Source organism: Tarenaya hassleriana, unplaced genomic scaffold, assembly GCF_000463585.1.
Source record: "Tarenaya hassleriana unplaced genomic scaffold, ASM46358v1 Cleome265, whole genome shotgun sequence".
Lineage (NCBI taxonomy): Eukaryota > Viridiplantae > Streptophyta > Magnoliopsida > Brassicales > Cleomaceae > Tarenaya > Tarenaya hassleriana.
The window spans coordinates 82,029-95,324 of NW_010965907.1; the positions used below are offsets into that span (position 1 = coordinate 82,029).

Consider the following 13,296-nt stretch of genomic DNA (forward strand, 5'->3'; position numbering starts at 1 on the left):
AAGAGCGTGTTTGATATGATCGAACAGCTCAAGACCATGTTTCAGGAGCTAGCGCGTACTGAAAAGTACAAGACGCTCTAGTGAAGACGGAGATGCCGAGATGCTAAAAGCTTGAGCGTATGGGAGTGAACCTCGATGGTGACTTGGTTGTGGACTTGATCCTGATGTCATTACCCGAGGGCTATAACCAGTTCGTGATGCAGTACCATATGCACGGGATGACTAAGAGCTTAGCCGAACTGCATGGGATGCTGAAATCGGTCGAGCAGGATATCGTGGTCCTTAAGACTGTGCTTGCTGTTGAGAAAGACTCCAGCAAGAAGTGGCGGGGTAAAGCCAAAGAGAAGACGTCGAAAAAGGCAAAAGTTGCCTCTACGTCTAAGCCTATGCCCGTTAAGGGTGACTGTCATTACTGCGGAGTGTCTGGACACTGGAAGCGTAATTGTCACCTTTACTTGGAGGATCTGAAGGACAAGAAGCTTGGTGAAGCTTCTGCCTCAGGTATTCATGTTATAGAAGCTAATATCTGTACTACATCTTCATGTGTATTGGATACTGGAAATGCCTCACACATTTGTGAAAATGTGCAGGGACTAAGAAGAAGTAGGATGCTAGCTGAGGGAGAAGCGAATCTGCGCGTCGGAAATGGAGCAAGAGTTGCTGCATTGTGTGTTGGCGTTTATGATTTGCATCTTCCTTCTGGACTTGTTTTAGAATTAAGTAATTGTTACTGTGTGCCTGCGATTAGGCGAAACATTATTTCTATTTCATGTCTGGATTTGGATGGTTTTCGATTTGTGATTGAGAACTCGAGTTTGATGATTTATCGAGACAATATTTACTATGGTAATGGTTATCTTGTGAATGGTTTATACGTCTTGAATGATCAGCCTTCGAACTCGGCATTATCCATCTATAACGTGAGTACTGAACGGTTTAAGCCGAACGACTTAAACCCGACCTTTCTCTGGCATTGTCGTCTAGGCCATATCGTGAGTACTGAACGGTTTAAGCCGAACGACTTAAACCCGACCTTTCTCTGGCATTGTCGTCTAGGCCATATAAACGAGAAACGCATTCAGAAGCTTCATTCTGAAGGTCTTCTGGATTCTTTTGATTTTGAGTCTCTTGAATCTTGCGAGTCTTGTTTGATGGGCAAGATGGGGAAGCATCCTTTCAAGGGGAAAGAACAGAGAGCGACAGAGCTATTGGGCCTGATACATAGTGATGTATGCGGACCAATGAGCTGTCCAGCTAGAGGAGGTTATCTGTATTTTGTTACATTCACTGATGATTTCAGTCGATACGGTTATGTCTATTTGATGAGACATAAGTCTAAAACACTTGAAATGCTCAAGGCTTTTAGAATGAAGTACAGAACCAGCATGGCAAGACGATCAAGACACTTCGATCAGATCGTGGTGGCGAGTATATGAGCCAAGAGTACTCTGACTATCTGGTTGATTGTGGTATTGTATCACAATTATCTCCTCTTGGAATGCCACAGTGGAATGGTGTGTCTGAACGGAGGAATCGAACACTGTTAGACATGGTTCGGTCGATGATGAGTCAGATAGATCTTCCGAAGTCTTTTTGGGGCTATGCTTTAGAGACCGCTGCGTACCTGGAAGGCGGCTGAAATGACGCCATATGAGATATGGACGGGGAAGCGTCCCGCGTTATCGTTTGTCAGAATTTGGGGTTGCGACGCTTACGTGAAGCATCAGATGACTGATAAGTTATCCTCCAAATCTGATAAGTGTTTATTTGTAGGCTACCCTAAGGAAACTAAGGGTTACTACTTCTATATTCCGGCAGAGAACAAGGTGTTCATTGCGAGGAATGCGACTTTTATGGAGCGAGAGTTCGTCTCCAAAAGAGTCAGTGGGAGTAGGATCGAACTTGAGGAAGTTCGAGAGCAGCAAGTAGACGCTGAGCCGAGTGAACAAGTTGAAGACGTTCAACCTGTTTCACTGTCGGTTGTGACTCAACCTTCGACTAGTGAACCTCGGAGATCAGGCATGATTCACCAAGAGCCTATGAGATATGGATTTGTCGTGACTGGGAATGAGGAGTTCATGTTATTAGAACATGACGAGCCTACCACATACCCAGAGGCTATGGCGAGTCCCGATTCCGAGAAATGGCACGAGGCTATGAAGTTCGAGATGCAATACATGTCAGACAACCAAGTGTGGACTCTGGTTGATGCATCTGAAGGGATAAAACCCATCGGATGCAAGTGGATCTTCAAGAAGAAGACCGACATGGATGGCAACGTGCCACGTATAAGGTACGACTTGTGGCGAAAAGATTCCGTCAAATTCATAGTATAGACTATGATGAGACGTTTTCGCCCGTAGTCAAGCTGAAGCCCATTAGGATCCTGCTTGCCATAGCCGCATATTACGACTATGAGATATGGCAAATGGATGTCAAGACCACGTTCCTTAACGGGAACTTGACCGAGGATGTGTACATGATACACCCCGAAGGTTTTGTCGATCTGAGGAACCCGAAGAAGGTGTGCAAGCTTCAGAAGTCCATTTATGGACTGAAGCAGGCTTCGAGGAGCTGGAACCTTCGCTTTGATGAGACAATCAAAAGGTTTGGTTTCTTACAGAACGAAGATGAGCCATGTGTTTACAAGAAGGTCAGTGGGAGCATAGTAGTATTTCTAGTGCTATACGTGGATGACATTCTCCTAATAGGGAATGACGTTCCTACCTTGCAAGACGTAAAGTCTTGGCTAGGAACGCAGTTTTCTATGAAGGAAGCGGCCTATATTTTAGGCATTAAGATCTATAGAGATAGATCGAGGCGGCTTCTAGGATTAAGTCACAGTACTTACATCGATAAGGTCTTGATACGGTTCAAGATGCAAGATTCTAAGAAAGGAACCATACCGATGAGCAGTGGCACAGTTCTCTGCATGAGTCAGTGTCGTACGACACCTGATGAGTGAGAACGCATTGATCTGATTCCATATGCTTCGGCAATTGGATCCATCATGTATGCCATGCTTTGTACTCGACCGGATGTATCCTATGCGTTGAGCATTACGAGAAGATACCAGTCAGATCTAGGTGAGTCACACTGGATCGCTGTCAAGAACATCCTGAACTAATTAAGAAGGACTAAGGATGTGTTCTTGGTGTACGGTGGGTCGGAAGATGAGCTCGCTGTAAGGGGTTACACCGACACTAGTTTCCAGTCAGACTCGGATGACTACAGATCGTAGTCTGGCTATGGGCATTAGATGTTTAGCAGTCCATGATTAGAGCAAGTGGGAGATTGTTGGTTTAGTGCTCCATGATTTACTGTTATGCGAGCTTTATTTTGATACATTTGATGTATTGACACTTTATGTGTTTTATGGATGAGTGTTTTATTCATTACATGTTTTGCATACTTAAATATGTTATGATATCCATGTATTTTTATGAACAATACTAAATTCCCTAGTCGTATGTCATTGTGAGAATAATGATGTAATAATACAAGTATGATGTGTGATTGATGTTCATAGAGATGATCATAGGTATTGGATACGATCATATGACGGTTCCATGATTGGATCCTAAGGCCTGAGATATCTACGGAATCCAACTTGAGGAGTTGTGTACTTTGAATACGTCAAATGTCCTGCATAACAGGAGGACTATAAAAGCGTGTAACAGGTACGAATCATGTGCTAGATTGTAGATATTCAAGACGGGATTTGTACCTCTCGTAAAAGAGACAGATATCGTTGGGCCCCTCGTGTGAGTGAGACTGTGAAATGTGTGGCTGCACTATAGACGAACGTCGTCTATTTCACACAGTCAAACTCAGTGAACGAGAAAGCAGTCGAATCAGATAAGGGGCTTGTCCATGCCTTATGTTCGACTTATGATATCGTGATACAAAAAGATCATCAGTCGGAATCATCACTGACGTTCGTAAGATCACGAACAAACTCTGTTCGAGATAGGTGGTCATAGTGTCTTGCTAGAGACCGCCTATGACTTGTATATTCGAAATGGAGATTTCGGATTATACTAGTATATCGAATGAGCCTACAGGGTCACACACGCAGGGAAGGACGAATGCACGAGAAAACGACGAAAAACCGAGATGGAAAGGTCCAGACCGGACAGACCAGAAGGGCCAGACCCAACGGTCCGCCAGGTCTAGACCCGACGGTCCAGAACGTGGTCTGTCCATTCTAGAAGGCCTGGAACAGACGGTCCACGGAAGCAGACCGTCCGTTCTGGCTTGCTAGAACGGACGGTTCATGTGCATTTCTGGACCGTCCGTTCCGGCTTTCAGATTTTTCGAAAATTAAACAAAAATTAGGGTTAAATCACTTTATAAGAAGGAGATTAAAACCCTAATAGGAGGAGCCGACTTTGGAGAACTTGAACAGACTTTGGTGAGATCCAAAAGGTTCTAAGAGGTGATCTAAGTCTCGTTTTCTCCAAGCAACACACGGAATAGTTGATTCGGGTCCTAGCAGACAAGTTCCAATCGTTGGAATCCATCCCGAGGTGTGGCTACGTGTAGAGGGCGAGGTAATCTTCCTCCCTTTCGTGGTCGGACGAACACATCAATTGATATAGGCCCCGGATCGATTGAGATAAGCGTTCTAACGTTTCTACGTAATCATACATGCATGGTTTTAGGGTTTCATAAAAAATTTTGTTTTACATCCGCTGCGCAAACCCTAGAATCGATCTCTTAGGAATAGGATTCGCTCTAGAGATCCCAGGAATCCCAACAGTATTGACACTTTCTATAGTTTATGGATGAGTGTTTTATTCATTACATGTTGTGCATACTTAATATGTTATGAAATCCATGTATTGTTATGAACAATACTAAATTCCCTAGTCATATATCATTATGGGAATAATGATATACTAAGACTAGTATGATGTGTGATTGATGATCATATAGATGATCATAGGTATTGGATACGATCACAATCATAGGTATTAGTTGGAGAACGGAATACTAGATTAACCCGCATGAGATTGTCACATGGACTAGCGGCATGACTTGAATCTCATATGACGGTTCCATGATTGGATCCTAAGACCTGAGATATCTACGAAATCCAACATGAGGAGGTGCGTACTTTGAATACGTCAAACGTCCTGCGTAACAGGAGGACTATAAAGACGTGTATTAGGTACGAAACGAATCATGTGCTGGATTGTAGACAGTCAAGACGGGATTTGTACCTCTCGTAAAAGAGAGAGATATCGCTGGGCCCCTCATGTGAGCGAGACTGTAGAAATGTGTGGTCTCACTATAGACGAACATCGTCTATTTCACACAGTCGAACTCAGTAAACGAGAAAGCAGTCAAATCAGATAAGGTGGCTTGTCCATGCCTTATATTCGACATATGATATCGTGATACAAAAGGATCATCAAACGGAATCATCACTGGCGTTCGTAAGATCACGAACAAACTCTATTCGAGATAGGTAGTCATAGTGTCTTGCTAGAGACCGTCTATGACTTGTATAAACGAAATGGAGATTCAGGTTATACTACTATATCGGATGAGCCTACAGGGTCACACACAGGAAAGAACAAACCCGCGAGAAAAGACGAGAATTTTCTGGTGGAGCGGAAGCCAGACCGACCGGTCCAGAAGGTCAGGACCGATCGGTCCAGCCAGCCCAGACCGATCGGTCCAGATGTAGACCGATCGGTCCAGAGGTGACGTCCAAATGTTGGTCGGTCCAGAGCCCTGGACCGATCGGTCCAGACGCCGGGATTTCATTAACTCGCCCAAATTAGGGTTTTAAGGTTAAACAACTTTGGGGAACGCCTGAGAACTCTTTGGCACGACTTTCAGACTCTTTTGAGAGGTTTTGAGAGAGAAAAACCTAAGAGATTAATCCCTGAAACCCTTGCGCAAAGAAGAAAGTGTTCTTCAGTCCTAGCAGACGAGTTCCAACCGTTGGAATCCTTTCCGCCGTGTGCCTACAGTGATCGGACGAACAAATCAATTGATACAAGTCCCGGATCGATTGAGGTAAGCGTTCTAACGTTTCTATAAGATCATGCATGATAGGTTCTAGAGTTTTATAAATTTTTTGTTTTACATCCGCTGCGCAAACCCTAGAACCGATCTCTTAGGAATTATTTTCTAATGTTTTGCAAATATATATATTTTCTCTTAGTAGAAATATTTTCTACATTGATTCTAGATTTTAGGTATTATATAAGCTTATTTAATCTAATCCAAAACATTACTTGCATTGGAAGAATATTAATTGGAAAGGAAGGAAATATGGTTTTATTTATCAATAAGCCCTTTTAGTGAGCTAATATTTCAGATGAGTTTTGGGAATTATTTTCTAACATTGGATCATTGTAATTTTTTGTTTGAATTATCGGATCATTAAGTAAAATTCATAAGTCTAATCAGCTTTGTTTCAACTCGATTTAGGCAAGTCTGGATGATGTATGAGAATTTTCTCTTGGTCTAGGGTCGATATCCAATCAGTGTGAGATGTCCTCTGACCCGGTATCGATTCCCAACGTCTCTTGCATTTTCTCAAAATTTCCTTAGCAGGTTTGTTTAATCGGATTTTCCGGATACGGGTTATCATAATCCTCCCCTTAAATTGAATTCGTCCTCGAATTTGAAATGTGTACCCTTCAAAATCTTTTAAAAGTTGGAGTTAAAGCATGTATCGAATAAATGGCTGTAGTGGTATCGTATCTCTTCATCGGGTTTCCAAGTGGTATTTGTCATTCCTTGGATGCACCAAATGACCTTGACTAGAGTTATATCCTTATTTTGTAACTATTTAGTCTTACGGTCCACTATTTGTGCTGGTTCATCATGGAACCTAATATTACTCTGTAGTTTGATCTTCAACGGATCTAACACGTGGTTCAGATCTGTTACATATCTTCGCAACATTGAAACATAGAATACATAATGAATCTGCTTAGCTCAACTCTTATTGATGTGTTATAGTTCTAACTTTCTCAATTATAGGTTACAGTCCCTTGTACTCTCGGTTCAATTTCCCAACCTTTCCAAAACTCGTTGTCCTCTGATCGTTCGGACCCATAAAAAGGCTTTGTCACCTACGTCCAATGTAAGTCTCTTCTTTTTCCGGTCCGCATAAGACTTCTGCCGATCTTGTATCCAACATAGGGTCGTTCAACAAGATCTTCCATACACAATCATTATATGGAAACATTTCGATGCTTGAGTGATGATTGTTATTCCAGATGACTTTTCATAATGTTAAATATATGTCACATGTCGTTCTCTCATCCAAAATACATATTCGTAGCATGACCTCAAGTAATTAAATAGTCCTTGCCAAACTATCTATCGGTTTGAGAGTGGTATGTCATAATCAACCTAAGTTTAGTTCAGAGTATCTTGGTAGCGCCTTAAAGGTGTCAGGTAAAATGAGCATCTCTGTCTATCATAATTTCTCTTGGAATCCAATGTAGTCTTATTATTTTGTACTCATAGATCCGAGCTTGCTTGCTCACGGGATATTCTTGGCAAATATGGAGGAAATGGACTATCTTGGTAAGCATGTCAATTATGATCCATATTTGTTATGTTGGGTAGGCGTCATGGGTAATCCAACAGTGAAATCCATTGTAATCGAGTTCCACTTCCATTCGCATATCTCGAGTGGTAGAAATTTTCCTTTGCAAATTTGTCGTTCGATCTTGACTTAAAGACATGTCAAACACCTTGATATGAATTCGACAACATCTGTCTTTATTCTAGGCCATATATACCAATGTTTCAATCCTTATTACATCTTTCTAGTCTCATGGTGGATTGCTAACCGGGGTTGATGAGCTTCTGTAGGATTTGCCGTCTTGATTCCTTATTGTCGGGAACCCATAGTCGATTATTCCCTCAAATCTGGCCTTGCATCCATGTGATACCCTTTAGCCTTATAATCCTCAACCTCATCCATAATTTCAACCAAATGGGAATCAATCCATTGCTCTGAGATAACTCGGTAAGTTTGGCTCATTGTCGGTTCCTTCTCATCGTCATTCCAAGATAAGTGACCTAATATTGTCGTTAATTTCAAGACATTTCCTCTTCATATGGATATGACCTTTAGGACCGATAGTATTTTCTTACAGCTTAAGGCATGAATGAAACATTGTCTTTTCTAAATGGTATGTGATGTCTACATCATAATTGGTGATAAGCTCCAACCATCGTTGTTGGCGAAGGCTCAAATCCTTCTGCGAGATGACATAAATCAAACTCTTCATGTTCCTCCTCAGCCATCTCATCATAATCTGCATCCTCCTCACTGAGGTACTCTTTCTCTTCTATCTCGGCCTTAGCCTCTACCTCTAGTGCATAGACTCCAGGGGTTCCTTTGACTTTCCTTAGCAGGGGTTTCTTGTGCCAGGCTATCCTTACCGAATTCGGTTCGGATTCTCCATATAATTGTAGAAAATATGCACTGGTTTCCCACATCTATAACAGACCGTAATGGTTCCACAAAGTCTTAGGCGAACACAATCACAATGAGAGCATGTTTTCCTTGTCGGTGGCGGCAATGTCCGAGTTATCGTATGTCTCCCCTTGTTGTTGGTCTGATTGAATTGTCTAATTGGTGGATTCTGCCTTACACTAGGGAATCTCCAGTATAGGCTCTTGCCATATAATTGTAGTTCCCTTTTTTTTCTTGCTATGCTTCGTCTTCTCATGTTTGTTGTCGTACCAGCTTAGTGTAAGATATTCATGTATCTCAATTTTGCGACACAAACAGAGTCACAATCCAGTATTAAACTTCTCAACGCGAAATGTTTCGATAGGCCTCAAGGGTGCTTCATAGACCATGAATCACGTGAATTTTGCCTCGTATTCACATATGGTGAGACTGCCTTGTTGAAGATTGATGACCTCAACTAAGCGATGGTTCTGATTTTGTTGCTGATAATACTTGTGCTCAGATTCCTCTCGAAACACTTCCTAAGTGAAACAATGCCCAACTGGCTTGTTCCTAACCACTATGTCCCACCAATGTCTTGCCTATCCAAATAGGTGGTCATTGGCGATCCCCATACGATAGTGAAGGAGTAATGCACATACTTGAACTCTTGCATTATATGTACCAATTAGTCTTTTGAAAACTTGAGTGTTAGGATCCTACCAACCTTCGCGTATGCATGGAGCGAAGTTTCTTTACGATTGCCAGGCAGCCGGCTTCCATTGCCAGTCCTTGTCGTGATAGAGGCAGGTTCAGTGGCTACTGTGGTATGTTTTTTTCAATGGGTTCTCGCTGTTCATCTAGTCCTTCTTGATGGCGAGGGACATTCGCTTGCATGAATTGCTGCATCGCGTACCGAAACTCGCAAAACTCATTGTAGTTCATTGACCTCTTTTTGCTCTTGATGCGGTATATGGATCGGTTCCTTGGCCTTGTTCGATGCCAAATATGCTTAGCCAGGTCGCTTCCTAACTACTCATACTACTAGAGAGCCTCAACAACTATTCTAAAATTACAGAACGTACTGGACGTCACGTCCTAACCTAAATCACCATGTAAAATACTACTACTATTTTCAGTGGAGACTCATACGGAAGACACAACTCAGGAAACATCGAGAAACAGTTTTGAAAACGGTGGTAACTTCCTTCCCTCGGAGAGAACTGCTCTAATACCAATCTTTGTAACGCCCGAAACCCGTGTTCTGATTACAGGTTGCGCCACATAATCGAGAAACCATGTTATGAAAATCTAGGATTTTTTTTTAAACCACTCAATATTTGATTAACACTTTCAATCTTCTTGCAGCAGAAGTAAAAGGATTTTTGAATATTCATAGATCAGGTTCAGGTTTTTTAAACATTCAAAACATACCATTCGATAAAAATATCGTACGTCTGTAAACATCATGAATCGGTAATTAAACCATTAATCAAATCATAATTAAAACCGGTCTTTGTCAACAAAAGAGAACCAATAGAACATAAAGAATATGCCACCAGCTACCAACCGTAAATGCCAAAAAGGATTTAAATTCTAAGATACTAGGAAATCATATCGTTCTAAGACCGTATTAAAAAATCCGACATCAACCGAAGTATAACAATAAAGTCGTAAACAAGGATCACCATTACAAAGTCGACAGACATCCAAGTGAGTGGATCCTAAGAGTAAAATGTAATAACCGGCTCATGTAACCATAAGAGACTTGCCACCGAAACACTTAAGCTAAGGAACACCTAAAACAAAGATGAACCCAAAACTCAACCGAAGGAAACATGGTGTGATCAAGTTGCTGGCTGGCTCCCACGAGTATGATAGCGATTCTCCGATCCTGAAACGTTGCATAACAACGTCCTAAGCAATTGCTTAGGGAGTGATTCGGGTTTAACCCGGAAAAAGGTTCTAAACGAAACTTATAACCTGGATATAGTCGTTTCAACTCCGTAGGTTCCAAATAACAACCCCATCCCACAAACTTTATATAGAAAGTCTGGAGAACTATCAATTCGACACGGTTCAACCACGTTCTACAAAGTCACTAGATCATCAAGATATTTCTGATCTATCATCCCACAAATCTTCCAAATGATGTTCAAAACGGGTTTTCGAGGTATGCACGTGAACCTATATGAACCTAAATCTATATGTCAAATGCAATCATGCAAACCTAACAAAAACCCATCTATATGGAAAATATATATATAAAAAAAACGTGTGAATACAACTAATGCAAAGTGAAACATTTTCCTAAGTCTATATGTATGATAAAATGCACCTAAACAAAATGCAATCCTAAGTAGATAGGCCTGAATGTATGAAGGATCTATCCACCCCCCTAGACTTGAATCATACACCGTCCATGGTGTAGACTCTCACCCGGAAAAGTAGAATCGAAGACAACATATGAAAAGAGCCAATAAGAGGGACAGAGAAACTTAGCTCTGCGAAATTTGTTCGCTCGCAACGAAGTTAACTCACATCAAACGCAAGAGCTCTCACACACTCTATGGTTGGAACCTATCCAATCGTCTTCTCTCGGAAGCTGGTATATATCCCTTAAGTGTCAGTGTGGACGTTGCACTCCTTATCCTTTGCGTCGTTTCAGCTCTCGAGATCTCGGTGTGCAGACAGTGGAACCGGTCCGGTTCCATATGGAACCGGTCCGGGTTCATTCTCTGTGACTTCGCATTTTTGTTTCCGTTGTGCTCCGAATGACCTGCAAATCACATTATGCAGTCCTATGCACGAGGGAAAACATCGCGTAGGCTCTCAAATCCAAACTATCAGGCCTAATGCAAAGATCTAAAGTCCAAAAATCCAAAAAGAAAAACCTAAGACTAACAAAGACCTCGGGTTGCCTCCCGAGAAGCGCTTCTTTATGGTCATTAGCTAGACCGTATGTGAGCTCAGACTGGTGGTGGCAACTCGAGAGAAAGAACACCTCTCTCTCCTACAGGATCAGCTAGGTTATACAGCGTCAGACGCTGTGCATTTACCTTGAACGTGCTACCCTTGTTGTCATATAGTTCCACCGCTCCGTGGTCGAAAACTCGATGGATCTTGAATGGGCCGGACCACTTGGACTTCAGCTTACCTGGAAACAATCGCAAACGAGAGTTGAAGAGAAGGACAAGATCACCTGAGTGAAATGATCGCTGAATAATGTGTCGATCATGCCATTTCTTCGTTCTCTCCTTGTAGATCTTTGCGTTCTCGTACACGTCAAGTCTGAAATCCTCAAGATGGTGTAACTGGAGTACGCGTTTCTCTACAGCGGTCTTCATGTCATAGTTGAGCGCCTTGATTGCCCAATAAGCTTTGTGCTCGAGCTCAACCGGTAGATGACATGCTTTTCCGTGATATGGAGTAGCAATCCGATGATGAACCCCGTACTTCTTCAGTAGTGTCTCGATGATCCGGTTGACAAAATGTGTGCCGCCATCGCTAATCACAACACGAGGAACACCAAAACGTGAAAAAATAATCTGTCTAAATAACCTAACCACAGTCTTAGCATCATTCCTCGTGCTAGCCAAAACCTCTACCCACTTAGTCACATAATCAACCGCAACTAAGATATAGACATTCCTACAAGATGATGGAAAAGGTCCCATAAAGTCTATGCCCCAGACATCAAAAGGTTCCACTTCTAGAATATAATTTTGAGGCGTCTCATTGATCACTTGCGTGACGAGCTTTAAATTTATACCCGACACACAACTAATCCGCAAGTGTACGGATGTCGTAGTACCGGGGTTGAACACAAGGACTTAAGCGGTTAAGCTAGGAGTCGATTAAAACTAGGAAAATGAAAGAAATAAAATGGGTGAATTGTTTTAGGTGGTTTTCAAGATTGCAGAAAATTAGAAGAAGAAAGTAAAATCAAAGCAAGCAATGTTCAAGAAAAGATAGTCGATGGGAAAGGTTATGGGAATCGGGTTTCACCGATCATGCAAGGATGCCGTAAGGAATTATGGACCTAGATCATGCTCGTTCTAAAGTGAGGGATTCGAAGACCAAGATCGGATTCGGTTCTTTCGAACCGAAAATTCCGCTATCCAAGAAAGTACTCTATCCACTTTCGTGGCTTAGAGTAAAAATCCTGAATGCATTAAACGCTCTTGTCATAATCCTACTAGTCTCGGTCCGGAGCTGACCACGCGTGGTCCGGCGGACCGGGACTGGAACTTTCTTCTCCCTCGCGATTTCTCCGATTCTATTTCGATTTTTCTCCCCCGAATCGATTCGGGGTTGCTTCCAAATGCTACTAAAACACAGTTTGACATCCCTAAACATGTTCTAAACCTCAAACATGCAATGAAATCTCGATTTAGACCATCACACATTGAGAACAAGATCAGTCCTGGTCCGCCGGACCAGACGTACTCACAACTCCAACTCAAGCCACTCACCTTGTTCTTGAGTTTGTCCGAGCTTGTGTGCGTTCCTCGTGGCTCCACACGACGTGAACACCTTCAGGACACGTCTAGGCACGTTCCCCCTTGCTTCCCCGAGCTCCCCTTGCCCTGGTTCGTCGCCTTTCTCTCCCTCTCTCCCTCTTTCTCTACTTCCTCTGTTTTGCCCGAAAATGGCTAAGGCAGAGGATTGGGAGATGTTTATGGCGTGCGAGAGGGGTCAAGTGGGCTCGAGCCCAGGCCCATAGGCGAGCCTGCAACACCCTCGAGGCGTGGGAGGCGACTGGACGGCGAGTGGGCCCCAGAATCCGGCGAATTCCGCGTCCCAAGACCGCAAGTTGGAGAGTTGCAAAATCTGTCATTCCCGGTCCGCCGGACCAA

General features: G+C 42.6%; 1 pseudogene; it reads right to left on the reverse strand.

Moving 5' to 3' along the window:
* The window catches only part of LOC109116825, a 26,468-nt pseudogene extending 17,987 nt beyond the window's left edge, over nucleotides 1-8,481 (reverse strand).
* Between the last annotated feature and the right edge of the window lie 4,815 nt (nucleotides 8,482-13,296).